The sequence below is a fragment of the Phoca vitulina genome, unplaced genomic scaffold, assembly GCF_004348235.1.
Source record: "Phoca vitulina isolate PV1807 unplaced genomic scaffold, GSC_HSeal_1.0 scaffold67, whole genome shotgun sequence".
NCBI lineage: Eukaryota > Metazoa > Chordata > Mammalia > Carnivora > Phocidae > Phoca > Phoca vitulina.
Window position 1 is genome coordinate 11,436,845 of NW_022589770.1, and position 18,630 is coordinate 11,455,474.

An 18,630-nucleotide genomic window follows, 5' to 3' on the forward strand; every position below is an offset into this window, starting at 1 on the left:
ATCTTTTATGTATAAGGATCAGCTACTGCTCATACCCAGCTAATTTTTGCCCTGTATATGTGCAAACCAAGTGTTGCCTTATATTCTGATATTTCAAGAGAAGAGAAAAATCTATATTTTGATGGGAAAACACCCAATTTTCAAATTCTGGTGAATTAATTGTAATTGATTAATAATATTTTCAGTAATGTGTGATGCAACAGAGAAACTATAGGGGATAACTATATATTTGATATTTAGGAGTTCATTGGTAACATGCCAATTATGGCCCCATTCACAAAGATTTGATGGCATTTTATATACCTCCCCTATTTTATAGCATATCACATTGATTCATAATTGTTTTTTCAACTTAGATAAAATTTATGTATTGTCTTGGAGGAAATTAGACTGAAGCCTTTGGGAGTAATCTTTTGTACTAAACAAACTCAGCCCAGGTGGCTCAGTCAGTTAAGCATCTGCCTTCGGCTCAGGTCATGGTCCTAGGGTCCTGGGATCGAGCCCCACATCGGGATCCCTGTTCAGGGACAGAGCTCTGCTCCCTCTCCCTCTGCCCCTCCTCTCTGCTGTGTTCTCTCTCTCTCTCTCTCTCAAATAAATAAATAAAAATCTTTTAAAAAAATAAACAGAAATCATTATATCTTCATCTGACAAGTATAATTTATATGTTATGTAGTTTTCTACAAGCTAACATCCTCAAAAACATCAGGGTAGGTGAAAAAAAGGTAAACATCAAGGACCCTACAGTGTATGGTTACGTTTATATGCAATAGATAAAGGAAGTACCATAGTGGTTGCCTAGGACAAGAGGCGGGTATGATGGGAACGGGGAGCAACTGCAAATGAGCATAAGGTGTCTTTTTGGGGGTGATGGAAATGATTTAAAATAAAATTGTGATGGTGGCACAATTCTTTATACTAATAATCATATTAATATATATATACTAATACCCACCTTAAAAAAAAAAGTTGACATCCAATGTGACAGACTTGCAGAAAGACTCATGGCACACAAGAATTTCTAATCAGTATAGAAACTAGTGTTTGAAAATAATTGTCGAAACTTTTATTTTAACCATTATGTCACATTCCATAGTTCAGAAATGTCTATAATTGTCTCTTGGGAGTTCTAAAGACTTTCCCCTGCAGGAGGTCACATGGAGAAGGATCTCGGAATCTTCTGATTGTCTGTACTAGCAGTGTTCTTAACCACAAAGAGACACAGGAGACCTCCTTGGGCCTTGCCTATGACCAGATATATATTTTTTATTATATTACAAAGTGTGTTGATTTTATAGGTAAGTTTGGGGAGAATCAACATCTTAAAAATAGAAATACCTCTCAGTTTTGTATGTCAACCTTGTATTTTACAGCCATAAACTTATTCAACTCTTATTCAACTAGCTTTTTTTTAAATATAGATTTCTTCAGATTTTCTATGTAGACAGTCATGCTGTCTGTGAATAAAGACCAGTTTATTTCTTCCTTTCTATCTGGGGGCCTCTTTTTTAAATTTTGTTATTACACAAAATAAGACTTAAATAGAAGTGGTAAGAACAGACATCCTTACCTTGTTTCTAATTAGAGGAAGAAGGCCTTCAGTCTTTGAACATTAAGTGTGAAGTTAGCTATAGGCTTTTTGTAAATTCCATCTATTAGCAAAGATATTACTTTCTATGCCTAGTTTGCTGCAGGTGTTTTTATACTATGAATGAACATTGATATCAATTTCTGGGTTATTTTCAAATCTTGAACCATTCTTGCATTCCTCAGAAAATGCCCATTTGGTTAGGATTTGTTTTCACATCAATACATTGCCGGATTTGATTTGCTATTATTTTTTTTTTTTTTTGAGAATGTTTACATCTATGATCATGAGAGATATCGGTTTATAATTTTCTTTTCCTGTGATATCTTTGTCTGATTTTAGTATTAGCATAATGCTAGCCTCATAAAGTGAGTTGGCAAGTATTCCCTATTCTCCTATATTTTGGAAGAATTTGTGTGGAATTGTTCTCTTGTTAAGTGATTGAATTTACTGAGGAAGACATCTAGACCTGGAGTTTTCTTTGTTGGAAGGTTTTAAATTCTCATTTAATTTCTTTAACTGGCATAGGATTATTCAGGCCATTTGTTTCTCCTGAGTGAGCCTTGATACTTTGTGTCCTAAAAAGAACTAGTCCATTTTATCTAAGCTGTTGAATTTATGGTCATTAAGTTGAGTTTAATATTCCCGTTATTATTCTTTTAATGTATATAGGATTGGAGATCGTGTCCTCATTTTAATTCTTGATTTTGTGCTTTCCCACCTCTTCCTTTGATCAGTCTGGATAGAGGTTTATCAACTTTATTGATCTGTTTTATAAGTGTCTTTTGGTTTCATTGCATTCTCTGTTGTTTTCTACTTTCCAAATTATTTCTGCTCTTATCTTTATTATTTCCTTCCTTTTGCTTGTTCTTCTCTTTCTAGTTTCTTAAGATGTAAGCTAAGCTTAGGTATTGACACGAGACTTTCTTCATTTCTAATATAATCATTCAATGCTATAAATTTCCCATTACATACTTTTATAACTACATCCAACAAATTTTGATATGTTGTTTTTTTCATTTTCATTCAGTTCAAAATGCTTCTAATTTCCCTTGTGACTTCTTGTTTATCAATGGCTTCTTTGTAAATGTGTTATTTAATTATAAATACTGGGAAATTTTTGGATTTTTCAGAAAGTGATTTCTACTGTTTTTTTATTTAACAAACCTGCTCTGTCTCCCTTCCCACTTTTCTTAAATTTTATTTTATTATGTTATGTTAATCACCATACATTACGTCATTAGTTTTTGATGTAGTGTTCCATGATTCATTGTTTGCGTATAACACCCAGGGCTCCATGCAGAACGTGCCCTCTTTAATACCCATCACCAGGCTAACCCATCCCCCCACCCCCTCCCTTCTAGAACCCCCAGTTTGTTTCTCAGAGTACATAGTCTCTCATGGTTCATCCCCCTCTCCAATTTCCATGCCTTCATTTATCCCTTCCTACCATCTTCTATTTTTTAATGTTTTATTGTTATGTTAATTACCATACATTACATCATTAGGTTTTGATGTAGTGTTTCATGATTCACTGTTTGTGGGTAACACCCAGGGCTCCATGCAGAACGTGCCCTCTTTAATACCCATCACCAGGCTAACCCATCCTCCCACCGCCCTCCCCTCTAGAACCTACAGTTTGTTTTTTAGAGTCCATCATCTCTCATAGCTCGTCTCCCCCTCCGATTTACCCCCCTTCATTCTTCCCCTCCTGCTATCTTCTTTTTTTTTTCTTAACATAGATTGCATTATTTGTTTCAGAGGTACAGGTCTGTGATTCATCAGTCTTACACAATTCACAGCACTCATATTGCACATAACCTCCCCAATGTCTATCATTCAGCCACCCCATCCCTCCCACACTCCACCACTCCAGCAACCCTCAGTTTGTTTCCTGAGATTAAGAATTCCTCATATCAGTGAGATCATATGATACATGTCTTTCTCTGGTTGACTTATTTCACTTAGCATAAATGCCCTCCAGATCCACCTATGTCATTGCAAATGGCAAGATTTCATTTTTTTTGATGGCTGCATAATATTCCATTGTATATATATACCACTTCTTCTTTATCCATTCATCTGTTGGTGGACATCTTGGCTCTTTCCATAGTTTGGTTATTGTGGACATTGCTGCTATAAACATTGGGGCACACGTACCCCTTCGGATCACTACATTTATATCTTTGGGGTAAATACCCAGTAGTACAATTGCTGGGTCATACAGTAGCTCTATTTTCACCTTTTTGAGGAACCTCCATACTGTTTTCCAGAGTGGCTGCACCAGCTTGCATTTCCACCAACACTGTAGGAGGATTTCCCCTTCTCCGCATCCTGGCCAACATCTGTCGTTTCCTGACTTTTAATTTTAGCCATTCTGACTGCTGTGAGGTGGTATCTCATTGAGGTTTTGATTTAGATTTCCCTGCTGTCGAGTGATGTTGAGCACTTTTTCATGTGTCTGTTGGCCATTTGGATGTCTTCTTTGGAAAAATGTCTGCTCATGTCTTCTGCCCATTTCTTAACTGGATTACTTGTTCTTTGGGTGTTGAGTTTGATAAGTTTTTTTTTTTTAATGTTTTTATTGTTATGTTAATCCCCATACATTACATCATTAGTTTTAGATGTAGTGTTCCATGATTCATTGTTTGTGCATAACACCCAGTGCTCCATGCAGAACGTGCCCTCCTCAATACCCATCACCAGGCTAACCCATCCCCCCACCCCCCTCCCCTCTAGAACCCTCAGTTCATTTTTCAGAGTCCATCGACTCTCATGGTTCGTCTACCCCTCCGATTTCCCCCCCTTCATTCTTCCCCTCCTGCTACATTCTTTTTTTTTTTTTCTTAACATATATTACATTATTTGTTTCAGAGGTACAGATCTGAGATTCAACAGTCTTGCAAAATTCAGAGCACTTACCAGAGTACATACCCTCCCCAGTGTCTATCACCCAGTCACCCCATCTGTCCCACCCCAACCCCCACTCCAGCAACCCTCAGTTTGTTTCCTGAGATTAAGAATTCCTCATATCAGTGAGGTCATATGATACATGTCTTTCTCTGTTTGACTTATTTCGCTCAGCATAATACTCTCCAGTTCCATCCACGTCGTTGCAAATAGCAAGATCTCATTCCTTTTGATGGCTGCATAATATTCCATTGTATATATATACCACTTCTTCTTTATCCATTCATCTGTCGATGGACATCTTGGCTCTTTCCATAGTTTGGCTATTGTGGACATTGCTGCTATAAACATCGGGGTGCACGTAGCCTTTCGGGTCCCTACTTTTGTATCTTTGGGGTAAATACCCAGTAGTGCAATTGCTGGATCATATGGTAGCTCTATTTTCAACTTTTTGAGGAACCTCCATACTGTTTTCCAGAGTGGCTGCACCAGCTTGCATCCCCACCAACAGTGTAGGAGGGTTCCCCTTTCTCCACATCCCCGCCAACATCTGTCATTTCCTGACTTGTTAATTTTAGCCATTCTGACTGGTGTGAGGTGGTATCTCATTAAGGTTTTGATTTGGATTTCCCTGATGCCGAGCGATATTGAACACTTTTTCATGTGTCTGTTGGCCATTTGGATGTCTTCTTTGGAAAAATGTCTGTTCATGTCTTCTGCCCATTTCTTGACTGGATTCTTTGTTCTTTGGGTGTTGAGTTTGATGAGTTCTTTATAGATTTTGGATACTAACCCTTTATCTGATATGTAATTTGCAAATATCTTCTCCCACTCTCAGTTGTCTTTTGGTTTTGTTGACTGTTTCCTTTGCTGTGCAAAGCTTTTTATCTTGATGAAGTCCCAATAGTTCATTTTTGCCCTTGCTTCCCTTGCCTTTGGTGATATTTCTAGGAAGAAGTTGCTGTGGCTGAGGTCGAAGTTGTTGCTGCCTGTGTTCTCCTTTAGGATTTTGATGGACTCCTGTCTCACATTTAGGTCTTTCATCCATTTTGAGTCTATTTTTGTGTGTGGTGTAAGGAAATGGTCCAGTTTCATTCTTCTGCATGTGGCTGTCCAATTTTCCCAACACCATTGGTTGAAGAGACGATCTTTTTTCCATTGGACATTCTTTCCTGCCTTGTCAAAGATGAGTTGACCATAGAGTTGAGGGTCCATTTCTGGGCTCTCTATTCTGTTCCATTGATCTATGTGTCTGTTTCTGTGCCAGTACCATACTGTCTTGATAATGACAGCTTTGTAATACAGTTTGAAGTCCGGAATTGTTATGCTACCAGCTTTGCTTTTCTTTTTTAACATTCCTCTGGCCATTCGGGGTCTTTCCTGGTTCCATACAAATTTGAGGATTATTTGTTCCATTTCTTTGAAAACAGTGGATGGTATTTTGATAGGGATTGCTTTTAATGTGTAGATTGCTCTAGGTAGCACTGACATCTTCACAGTATTTGTTCTTTCAATCCATGTGAATAGAACGTTTTTCCATTTCTTTGTGTCTTCCTCAATTTCTTTCATGAGTATTTTATAGTTTTCTGAGTACAGATCCTTTGCTTCTTTGGTGAGATTTATTCCTAGGTATCTTATGATTTCGGGTGCAATTATAAATGGGATTGACTCCATAATTTCTCTTTCTTCTGTCTTCTTGTTGGTGTATAGGAATGCTGCTGATTTCTGTGCACTGATTTTGTATCCCGCCACTTTACTGATTTCCTGTATGAGTTCTAGCAGTTTTGGGGTGGAGTCTTTTGGGTTTTCCACTTAAAGTATCGTATCATCTGCAAACAGTGAGAGTTTGACTTCTTTTGTGCCGGTTTGGATGCCTTTGATTTCTTTTTGTTGTCTGATTGCTGTGGCTAGGACTTCTAATACTATGTTGAATAACAGTGGTGATAGTGGACATCCCTGCCATTTTCCTGACCTTAGGGGAAAAGCTCTCAGTCTTTCCCCATTGAGAATGATATTCGCTGTGGGTTTTTCACAGATGACTTTTATGATATTGAGGTATGTACCCTCTATCCCTATCCTCTGAAGAGTTTTGATCAAGAAAGGATGCTGTATTTTGTCAAATGCTTTTTCTGCATCTATTGAGAGGATCGCATGGTTCTTGTTCTTTTTTTTATTAATGTATTGTATCACATTGATTGATTTGCGGATATTGAACCAACCTTGCAGCCCAGGGATAAATCCCACTTGGTCGTGGTGAATAATCCTTTTAATGTACTGTTGGATCCTATTGGCTAGTATTTTGGTGAGAATTTTGCATCCATGTTCATCAAGGATATTGGTCTGTAATTCTCCTTTTTGATGGGGTCTTTGTCTGGTTTGGGGACCAAGGTAATAGTGGCCTCATAAAACGAGTTTGGAAGTTTTCCTTCCATTTCTATTTTTTGGAACATTTTCAGAAGAATAGGTATTAATTCGTCTTGAAATGTTTGGTAGAATTCCCCTGGGAAGCCATCTGGCTCTGGGCTTTTGTTTTTTGGGAGATTTTTGATGACTGCTTCAATTTCCTTAGTGGTTATAGGTCTGTTCAGGTTTTCTATTTCTTCCTGGTTCAGTTTTCGCAGTTGATACATCTCTAGGAACGCATCCATTTCTTCCAGATTATCTAATTTGCTGGCATGTAGTTGCTCATAGTATGTTCTTATAATTGTTTGTATTTCTTTGGTGTTGGTGGTGATCTCTCCTCTTTCATTCATGATTTTATTTATTTGGGTCCTGTCTCTTTTCTTTTTGATAAGTCTGGCCAGGGGTTTATCAATCTTGTTAATTCTTTCAAAGAACCAGCTCCTAGTTAGGTTGATCTGTTCTACTATTCTTTTGGTTTCTATTTCATTGATTTCTGCTCTGATCTTTATTATTTCTCTTCCTCCTGCTGGGTTTAGGCTTTATTTACTATTCTTTCTCCAGCTCCTTTAGGTGTAGGGTTAGGTTGTGTATTTGGGACGTTTCTTGTTTCTTGAGAAAGGCTTGTATTGTTATATACTTTCCTCTAGGACTGCCTTTGCTGCATCCCAAAGATTTTGAACAGTTGCGTTTTCATTTTCATTGGTTTCCATGAATTTTTTTAATTCTTCTTTAATTTCCTGGTTGACCCATTCATTCTTTAGTAGGATTCTCTTTAGCCTCCATGTATTTGAGTTCTTTCCAACTTTCCTCTTGTGATTGAGTTCTAGTTTCAAAGCATTGTGGTCTGAAAATATGCAAGATCCCAATCTTTTGGTACCAGTTGAGACCTGATTTGTGACCTAGGATGTGATCTATTCTGGAGAATGTTCCATGGGCACTCAAGAAGAATGTGTATTCTGTTGCTTTGGGATGGAATGTTCTGAATATGTCTGTGAAGTCCATTTTGTCCAGTGTGTCATTTAAAGTCTTTATTTCCTTGCTGATCATTTGCTTAGACGATCTGTCCATTTCAGTGAGGGGGTTGTTAAAGTCCCCTACTATTACTGTATTGTTGTCGATGTGTTTCTTTGCTTTTGTTATTAATTGGCTTATATAATTGGCTGCTCCCATGTTAGGGGCATAGATATTTACAATTGTTAGATCTTCTTGTTGGATAGAACCTTTAAGTATGATATAGTGTCCTTCCTAATCTCTTATTATAGTCTTTGGTTTAAAATCAAATTTGACTGATATAAGGATTGCCACCCCAGCTTTCTTTTGGTGTCCATTAGCATGGTAAATGGTTTTCCACCCCCTCACTTTCAATCTGGAGTTGTCTTTGGGTCTAAAATGAGTCTCTTGCAAACAGCATATCGATGGGTCTTGTTTTTTAATACAATCTGATACCCTGTGTCTTTCGATTGGGGCATTTAGCCCATTTACATTCAGGGTAACTATTGAAAGATAGGAATTTAGTGCCATTGTATTGCCTGTAAGGTTATTGCTACTGTATATTGTCTGTGTTGTGTTCTGGTCTATGTTACTTTTAGGCTCTCTCTTTGCTTAGAGGACCCCTTTTAATATTTCTTGTAGGGCTGGTTTCATGTATGCAAATTCCTTTAGTTTTTGTTTGTCCTGAGAGCTTTTTATCTCTCCTTCTATTTTCAATGACAGCCTAACTGGATATAGTATTCTTGGCTGCATATTTTTCTCATTTAGTGCTCTGAATATATCCTGCCAGTCCTTTCTGGCCTGCCAGGTCTCTATGGATAGGTCTGTTGCCAATCTAATGTTTCTACCATTGTAGGTTACAGATCTCTTCTCCTGAGCTGCTTTCAGGATTTTCTCTTTGTCTCTGAGACTCGTAAGATTTACTATTAGGTGTCGGGGTGTTGACCTATTTTTATTGATATTGAGGGGGGTTCTCTGTGCCTCCTGGATTTTGATGCCTGTTTCCTTCCCCAAATTAGGGAAGTTCTCTGCTATAATTTGCTCCAATATACCTTCTGCCCCTCTCTCTCTTTCTTCTTCATCTGGGAACCCAATTATTCTAATGTTGTTTCATCTTATGGTATCATTTCTCTCTCGAATTCTGCCCTCGTGATCCAGTAGTTGTTTATCTCTCTTTTTCTCAGCTTCTTTATTTTCCATCATTTGGTCTTCTATATCACTAATCTTTCTTCTGCCTCATTTATCCTAGCAGTGAGAGCCTCCATTTTTTATTGTACCTCATTAATAGCCTTTTTGATTTCAAGTTGGTTAAATTTTAGTTCTTTCCTTTCCCAGAAAGGGTTTCTCTAATATCTTCCATGCTTTTTTCAAGCCCAGCTATTATCTTTTAAATCATCATTCTGAACTCTATTTCCAATATCATAATAATGTCCATATTGATTAGGTCCCTGGCAGTCAGTACTGCCATTTGTTCTTTTCTTTTGAGGTGATTTTTTCCATCTTGTCATTTTGTCCAGAGGGAATAGATGAATGAGAGAACAAAATGTTAACAGGGTAACAATGACCCCAGAAAAATATACACTAAACAAATCAGTAGAGACCTGAAACTGGGGGAAAAGAAAGGGAAAGAAAGAAAAAAGAAAAAGATAAAAAATAAACAAACAAACAAAAAAGGAAGAAACAGAATATGATCAAATATGATCAGGCTGGTGCATAGATCTGTGCCACACACTAGATTTTGGGCATATTTTCATCTGTTAGAAGAAAGTGCCTCCTAAAATTTTAAAGAAAGAAAAGCTTATATATGTACAAAAATAAGGGTAAATACGATGAAGGGATGGAATATGACTGTAAAGATGAAAATTATAAAAGATTTTGTAAAAGGAATTGATAAGATAAGATGTTGGTTGAAAAGAGAAAGAAGAGGATTAAAAAAAAAGGGGGGGGAGAGAATGTGATCAGGCAGGAGACTAGAACAAAGCCATACACTAGAGATTTAGGGTATATTTTTGTCTGTTAGAAGAAACTGTATCCCAAAATTTTAAAGAGAGAACAACTTATATATATACCAAAATTAAGGTTAACTACTATGAAGGGATAGAATATGACTCTGAAAATGTAAAATAAAAAAGATTTTTTAAAGAAGGGATTGATAAGATGTTCGTTGAAAAAGGGAAAACGAAAAATTCAAAGAAAAAGAAAATTTAAAAAATTAACTTTGAAAGACTAAAGAATCATGGGAAAAAAGCCATGGATTCTATGTGCAGTATTCCCCTAGTGCTGGAGTTCTGCCGTTCTCAGTGATTGATAAACTCGGTCTTACTTGGCTGTTCTTGTTGATCTTCCGGGGGAGGAGCCTGTTGCAGTGGTTCTCAAATGTCTTTGCTGGAGGTGGATTTACCCCACCCTTGCCAGGTCCGGGCTAGGCAATCTGCTGGGGTTTGCTCTCCAGAGCTTTTGTTCCCTGTAAGCTTTCAGTACAGCTTTGGAGGACGAGAGTGAAAATGGTGGCCTCCCAATCTCCATCCCAGAGAGGCCAAGAACTTGGGACCCCACTCTTCAGTGTGCCCTCAGAGAAAAGCAGTCGGTCACTCCCGTCTCCCCGGTCTCCGGCAGCACTCCGTGCTCACCCAGCCTGTGACCGAGCATTTCTCTCTCTGACACAAGACCCTGTTTGGAGTCTCCAAAACCAACAGATTCCTGTGGTGCGCTCCTGCACCGCTTCTCCCAGAGAGGAAGGGGAGTCTCCCCAGACCTGCCCCTTGTTGGGTCCCTGCTGTAAGCGCAGTGGCCCGACTATGCCGTGGATCAGGGTTTGTGGCAACCCCAAGCTGAGAGCCCACTCCTTGGCTCTATCTCTGTAGCCAGCTTCCCCACTCCGATACCTGGGAGCTCTGCTGTACTCAGGCACCCTGGTTTTCCTGTTACCCCAACAGTCCTGAGACCACACTGTCCAGCGAGGGTCCCACCCCCTGCTTGGCCACTGGAGTGACGTCCCTCAGCGGAGCTGAATTCTAAAAGTTTCTATTTTGTGCTCTGCTGCTCTATCACTTGCCTGTAGCAGGCTGATGGAGGTTCCCTCCCCTCGAGGTCTATCTTCCCAAATATTGCCTCGGATTCATTTCTCTGCACATTCTACCTTCCAGAAAGTGGTCGCTTTTCTGTTCAGAGAGTTGCTGCTATTTCTTTGATTTCCTGTTGAATTTGTAGGTGTTCAGAATGGTTTGATCCCTATCCAGCTGAACTCCTGCGACCAGACGAAATTTAGGACTCCTAATCCTCCCCCATCTTGCTCCTCCTCCTGATTTCTACTTTAATAAGTTACAGAAAGAAAACATTATTTATGTAATTTCTTTTATTTTACATTTTTCAGGTTTATTTTATGGCCCAGGATATAGTCTATTATGGTGAATATTCTTTATGCAATTAAAAATAATAGGTGTTCTGTGCTTGTTGGATGGATTGTTTTATTTATACCAATTAAGTCAAGTTAGTTAATAGTGTTACTCAGACCTCCTACATACTTACTGATTTTCTACCTCATTTTTCTATCAGTTGTTAAGCAAAGAACATCAAAGTTTTCAGTTAAGATTGCAGATTTACTTATTTGATCTCCTTTCAGTTCTATTAGTTTTTGCTACACGTATTTTGAAGCTCTGGTGTTAGGTGCTTACACATGTAAGATTGTTATGTCTTCCTGGTGATTTGACCCACTTTTCACTGTGGAATGTCTCTCTTCATCCCTGTTCTGAAGCCTACTTTGTCTGATACCAAAATAGCCCACTTCAACTTTCTTTTTGTTGGTACTTACAGATTATACCTTTTCTTATACTTTTACTTGTAACTAGCTATGTCCTTTTATTTACAGTGGGTTTCTTTTCAATAGCATTTTAATCCAATCTGAAAATTTTTGTATTTTAATTGTGTGTTTAGAACATTTATATTTGATGAAATAATTGATATGGTTGGAGATCATCATAATTTTTAATTTGTGTCTCTAAATTCTTAAGTATTAACCATCTTTATATTTAAAGCACATTGCACACAATGCAAACTCAGTGGATGTTTATTAAGTTCATATTTCTTTCAGATCCGTTGTCTTTTTCCCTGTACTTTGAATTTGTTCTAAATATCGTATCTCTAATATTTCCAAATCATAGCTTTTTTCATATAAGTTATAAGTGAAGAAAATAGCTATTATACTTAGTTTCTAAATCACATTTTCTTATGAATACATTTCACATACCCATGCAGGATAAGAGTAATATAGTAGCTGCTGAATATCAATCAGTGAATATTAGATTACTTATCATTCATCTACTTATTACATGCTGTACTTTTGATAATTATGAGTCTATTGAAACAGAGGAAGAAAAAAAGGAATAAATTTATACATGCCTTGCTGCAGAAATCAGTAGCAGCATATGGTCATGAATAAAGTATCACCATTTCAATATCTGTGTCTGCTTTAGTTTTCAGTAGTATTATCTGTAGAGAAGACCTTTGCTCTACAACAGAGAATACTCTTAGCATTTGAAAAAGCATTATTTCTGAGAAGTAGAAGTACATGATAGTGGTTTAACATTAGCATGTTTATAACAATAGTGAGCTTCGTGTTTTGTTTTCATTCAAAACATTATTAACCTTCCCCCCTGGAAAATAAAAGTTTAACTTAGGAGCGAATGTTCTACAGAGGCATTACTCTCTCACTGGAGGAGAATCCCAAAGGTGAACAGAGAGAAAAGAAGGTTGCAGAGATATTCAGTAACCAGTGTATAATCCTGGCAGATAGAATGTGACATTAGAGAGATAAGGGGGAAAAAGAATATTTTAATTTAGTGATCTTGGTGTGTCTTATTCCCACACCCCACACAACAACCAATTGATTCTTAAGCATGATGGTAAATAATATATAGACTAATCCTGAAAGTAAGCAATACCCGATTTGCCCCAAATCTCAGGAAGCTCAGTGTTCCAGGGTATCATGCACTACACCATTGGCTTGATCTATTAGGTTTTGTTTAGTTTCTTTTTGTGAATGAGAATTTGTGCAAATTTAGTGTTTGTTACTGTTTGCTTTGTATTTAAGTCACTCTCCATGACTACTCATTTACTTATTCCCCAATGGCGTGTTTGGAACTGTCCTAGGTGCTGATAGGACCACTGCTGTGCAAAAGCAGTTTTAAGAGTTGATTCTGGAGATGAGAACCGTGTTTTGTTTTGTTTTGTTTTGTTTAAGATTTTATTTATTTGACAGAGAGAGATACAGTGAGAGAGGGAACACAAGCAGGGGGAGTGGGAGAGGGAGAAGCAGGCTTCCGCCGAGCAGAGCCCGATGTGGGGCCCGATCCCAAGACCCGGGGACCATGACCTGAGCCAAAGGCAGGCGCTTAACGACTGAGCCACCCAGGTGCCCCGAGAACCGTTTTTAATTATAGTGGGACAATTGCCCATATTAAAGTTACCAAGAATGCTTCCAAGACTATTGAAGTCTAGGAAATAATTTGCAATAGTAAAAATGTATTTTTTTATTAATAAAACTTTAATCAGAACCAGAATCTTACCATGACTGGAGATCTACCAGAAATGCAGAACTCCAGAAAAATGTGCCAATATTAGTAAGAAAAAAAATCTTTAATTTCTCAGTATTGTCAATGGAATAAGATATCATCAAAAACTCATTAAGAGTTATTTCAAATGTGCAGTAACTCAATTGGAAGGATGCAACTTTAAATTAGTGATGTTTTGAGCAAAGGTATAGCCTTGCTCAAGAGCCATCATTAGTATTACCCCACTTCAGAAAACTGAAATGTTTGTCAAGTTTGTATAAAAGTGCCAGGCTGCCCAATATTATTGTTTTATCTGAAGCTGCCATCTGTCAACCAAATATCAGGCTTAAAAAATCACAATTACATCCACTCCAGACCTAAGTAATATTGACATCTTCACTAATCAACCTGGGCATGGTTAGAAATGTGTGATATTTAACAAGCCATTATCAAGAAGAAGAAGAAGAAGAAGAAGAAGAAGAAGAAGAAGCAGAAGCAGAAGCAGAAGCCACCATTATTCATGTGGTCCAGTCCCAGAATGATTTTGTGATTAAAGACATACAGTTCATAATCAAAATCAATTTGAGGATCCTGACACTGGGCAGCGCCCAGTGAAGTGGTTGCAGCTGCCTTGGGTGAAGGCAATGGCAGGGGCAGTGGCTTTGGGTCTTGAGTCATAGATGGACGGATAGTTCCAGGTGCTGGGAGTGGACTGAGCCATTTAGGGCTCCTACATCTTGGTGTCCTGCAGGAGGAGGAGGAAGAAGAGATGCGGGACTCTCTACAGGGTAACCTCCCTGCCTTCTTGGAAGAAGAGTCTCTTCTTAACATCTGCAAGGAGATTGTGGAACAATGGTCAGAAAGTCAGAATGTTCTTACCAAAGTGAAAAAAAAAAAGATGAAATACAGGCCATTGCCACCTAACTTTAGAAGCAGGCACAGATTGTGGTAAAGCCCAGGATGGTGTCAGAAGGGGGAGAAGCAGGGAAAAGCTGCACTCCTGGCCCAGTATGCTGGTGTGACAGATGCAGAAGATGTGAAGGATGAGAAGGATGATTCAGGTGCCACTGCAATGAATCTTGGTTCTGATAAATCTCTATTCCGAAACACCAATGTGGAAGATGTCCTCAATGCCAGAAAACTGGAGTAAGACCCGCTTCAGGATGAGTCCCAAAGGAGGAAGGAACAGGACAGGCTGCAGAGGGAGAGAGACAAACTAGCTAAGCAGGAATGCAAGGAAAAGGAAAAAGAAAAGGTCACAAAGAAGGGAGTGGAAGCGATAACTTTGGTCCACTCTGTTTTTTTCTCTTCATGGAGTTGATCAAAGGGAGAACTGATTGTGCACAGGTATATTTAAGAGAAATGAGGGGGAAAAAAAGTTGTTTCCCAAGGCATTTCCCTCTGTTTACATGGTCCAAAGGAAAATCACAAACACTTCTAATTACAAAATGTGCCATGTCTCTGTGGTGTGGATAGTCAGATTATTGTAGTTGATGTCTGTACCAAAGAAGTGGAATGGGGGCAACTTTTACATTTTAATACTGAAGTCCTGGCTCCTTTTGGCCACTTTAAAAGATAAATAGCAGAAATATTCAGAAAGCTGGCAGTTACAGTTTTCATCCTGAAGGAGCAGAATCATGACTACTCCTTTCCTGAGTTGAAGTGTGGGAGTATAAAGTACTTTGAAAGTAGTATTCACCCCTTAATGTATTGTTTTATGGATGAACTAGAAAGTTTATGAAGAGCCTACCTGGATCCAGATACTATGTTAACATGGCAATGAACTATGAAAATGGAAGAAACTATGTGGTAGATGTTCTAGATTTGAAATTTTTCTTTTGTTTGTTAAGTTTCAGCCCATGGGAGGAAAAGAAGTATCTTTTTAAGTAGAAATAGTTACATATTTTTCCTCATCTAGGCTATGATTTGAAGAAGGATGTGTATTGGGTGGAAGGATATCATTGTTAACTAGATTCATTTTTTATAATCATGAGTTTTTTGAGTGCTAGTAGAGATTTTATTCCTGATCTGCCCTAAAACATGAATATAAAGAACTGATAATTACAGGTTGAGAGAAACTGCAGGAACCATGTGTTTAAGAAAGAAACACTGGAAATCTCTGCAAACACAAAGATATTTAAGAGTGTACATTGTGGGTGCTCAACAAATTTATTTAATGAGTGAATGGAAAATGAACAGGAAAAATGAGCAGGAACTCTCTCCATTTCTACTTTTGTCACACACCACATTCAATTGTAAATAAGGCCTTTCTCTACTTCAGGCAGCAGACTGTCAAAAAGCCTGAAGGGAGCAATCTCCCAGACAAGTCAGAAAATAGGTATTTTATCCCTGAGGTTGGCAAACTACTGCAGGCAAGCAAATTTGACCCCATCTGTTTTTGTATGGTGCAAGTCAACAATGGATTTTGCATTTTTAAAAGGTTGTAAAAGAACAGATATGTGACAGAGATCTTTTGTGACCTGTGAAGCCTAAAATATTTACTATCTGGCCCTTTGGAGAAAAAGTTTGCCGACATCTTTTCACATCATTAACTATGAGGTTAGCAAACATTTTTACCTTTGTGAGGAAGATAAAAAGAAGCATGGTTAAGGAAAAGATGTGTCACCTCTATACACTCCTATAACCGTGGTATTACATTTTTAAAAAGTAACCACCTTTTAAAAGATAAAATATTTAAATCACAAAAACAAACAAAAAGCAAAAAAATCAAAATAAACTTTTCTCTTTGCAATTTTCAGACACCGTGAAAAGAATAAATATGTTACAGCATCACTGTTCCCCTTCTGCTATTCTATTCTTATTCTATTCTATTCTATTCTATTCTATTCTATTCTATTCTATTCTATTCTATTCTTCTATTCTATTCTATTCTATTCTTATTCTTATTCTATTCTATTCTATTCTATTCTATTCTATTCTGTTATGTTATGTTATAGATATTGCCTTATTTCTCACCTTTGGAACCTTTCACAAAACTATTTTATTCATCCCTGGCAAGTATGGCCATCTTATCCTCCTACCTCCACCCTTTTCTACTTACTCTATATAATAAAATCTCAAAATCATCAATCAAGCAAGGTTGGGGAAGAGAACTTAAGTAGGCAAAGCAGGATTCCTGTTAGAAGGAGAGGAGGGGAAAATTTAGTAATCTTAATAGAAGAGTAATTTTGGTTTTGCTACATGGGATTTCTAGGCCTTTGCATACTAAAAGTTAGTAGAGACTTAATTTGAAAGGATCTCCATGAAGCATTTGTTCCAACTCACAAATGAGAAACTTTGGTCATATAGTTTAAGTGATCTGCCCCTGATGACATAGTAATATTCAAGATGTATCTGGGAAGCAGTTGTCCCAGCTGTGTACTTATTATCTGAACACTGTGCCGCCTGTCATTTTCTCTAGCAGAAGTCAGGAAACTCTGACCCTTGGGCCAGATTTGGCCCACTGCCTGTTTTTGTCAATAAAGTTTTATTGGAACACAGTCACACTCATTTTTTTACCTATTTTCTGTGACTGTTTTTATGGTATAACAGCAGAGTTGAGAAGTTGTGACAGAGACTATAAGGCTCACAAAGTCTAAAAAATTTATTATTTGATCATTTACAGAAGGCTCCTTTTCAAAAAAGATATCTATTAACTTCTGTCAGGTCCTTCAAGACAGAGATAACCCTCATCCTGCCCACCTCCACACACACAGACACATGCATACAGCCACATTATAGGGTTCTGCTGACTCCTCTGGTAAGTCACAACTGATCTGGGAAAGGCCTGCCCTGTACTAAGGGGTAAAAATAAGAGTTGTATTGAATGAAAACTGTTGGAGGTCTTTTGAAATAGCTCAAATTTATTGATTGCTTATCATTTTCCTGGCACTGTTTTAAATATTTCACAGTATTAACTCATGTAATATTCACACAAAACATATATCATTATCTGCTATTAACTCATTATAGTTGAGGAAACTGAGACTAGAAAGGCTAAATAACATGCTTAAAGCAACACAACTGTGAAGTGGCAGTCAAGTTTTAAATACAGATACTGTCTCTAGAGCCCACAGGCTTAAATTTTTAAGTGAGTTAGCCTCTCCAGAAATAGTAAGAAAATCTGCATTTTTGCAACTGCAGTAAGCGAAGCAAAACTGCATGTGGATAGCCAATGTTGATTTAGGATAATCTGAGGTAATATTTGTAAAGCATAAATGTCCATTAAAGCATTTGTTCAACATATATTTCTTGGCCACTGACTGCATGCCCAGAACCCACTTTGTTAAGTGAAGATAGTTCCTTCTTTGACAGCATTTACAATTTGGCAGGGATTTGCTTTCTAGAAGGTTCAAGATAAAAGTAAAGGCAACAAGAATCAAGAGTCAAGTGTTCTTGTGGGCAAGAGGATTTTATGCTCTTTCTGACAGTAGACAATTATGGTAAATAAAGAGCAGGTGTTTTAGTTAAATGAAAAGAATGAGAGCATTATAGCCAGAAAGCAATGAATTTCACTTGCAAGCTTGACCTTGTAGAAGTTACTGCAAACTCCCTGAGCCTCACTTTTATAAAATTTATTTATTTATTTATTTATTTATTTATTTATATCTATTTATTTTTTTGATGTAATGTTCCATGATTCATTGTTTGCATATAACACCCAGTGCTCCATTCAATACGTGCCCTCTTTAATACCACATCACCAGGCTAACCCATCCCCCACCCCCTTCCCCTCTAGAACCCTCAGTTTGTTTCTCAGAGTCCACAGTCTCTCATGGTTCATCTGCCCCTCCAATTCCCGCCCTTCATTTTTCCCTTCCTACTATCTTCTTTTTTTTTTTTAACACATAATGTATTATCAGAGAAAGACATGTATCATATGATCTCACTGATATGAGGAATTCTTAATCTCAGGAAACAAACTGAGGATTGCTGGAGTGGTGGGGGGTGGGAGGGATGGGGTGGCTGGGTGATAGACATTGGGGAGGGTATGTGCTATGGTGAGCCCTGTGAATTGTGTAAGACTGATGAATCACAGACCTGTACCTCTGAAACAAATAATACATTTTTAATTAATTTTTATAGTTTAGAATATTTACTTCCCAGAGTTTTTCATAAGGATTAAGTGAGATCATATATGTGATGAATTCTAGAGTAATGGAAGCAACTTAGCTGGCATTCAACCTTTTT

At 37.7% G+C, this 18,630-nt stretch overlaps 1 protein-coding gene and 1 pseudogene across 49 annotated transcripts in view; both read left to right on the forward strand.

Moving 5' to 3' along the window:
* The window catches only part of PTPRD (protein tyrosine phosphatase receptor type D), a 2,332,398-nt gene that overhangs the window by 1,579,427 nt on the left and 734,341 nt on the right, over positions 1–18,630 (forward strand). The gene's annotated exons all lie outside the window — the stretch shown is intronic.
* LOC116624445 lies at positions 12,574–16,236 on the forward strand (annotated as a pseudogene).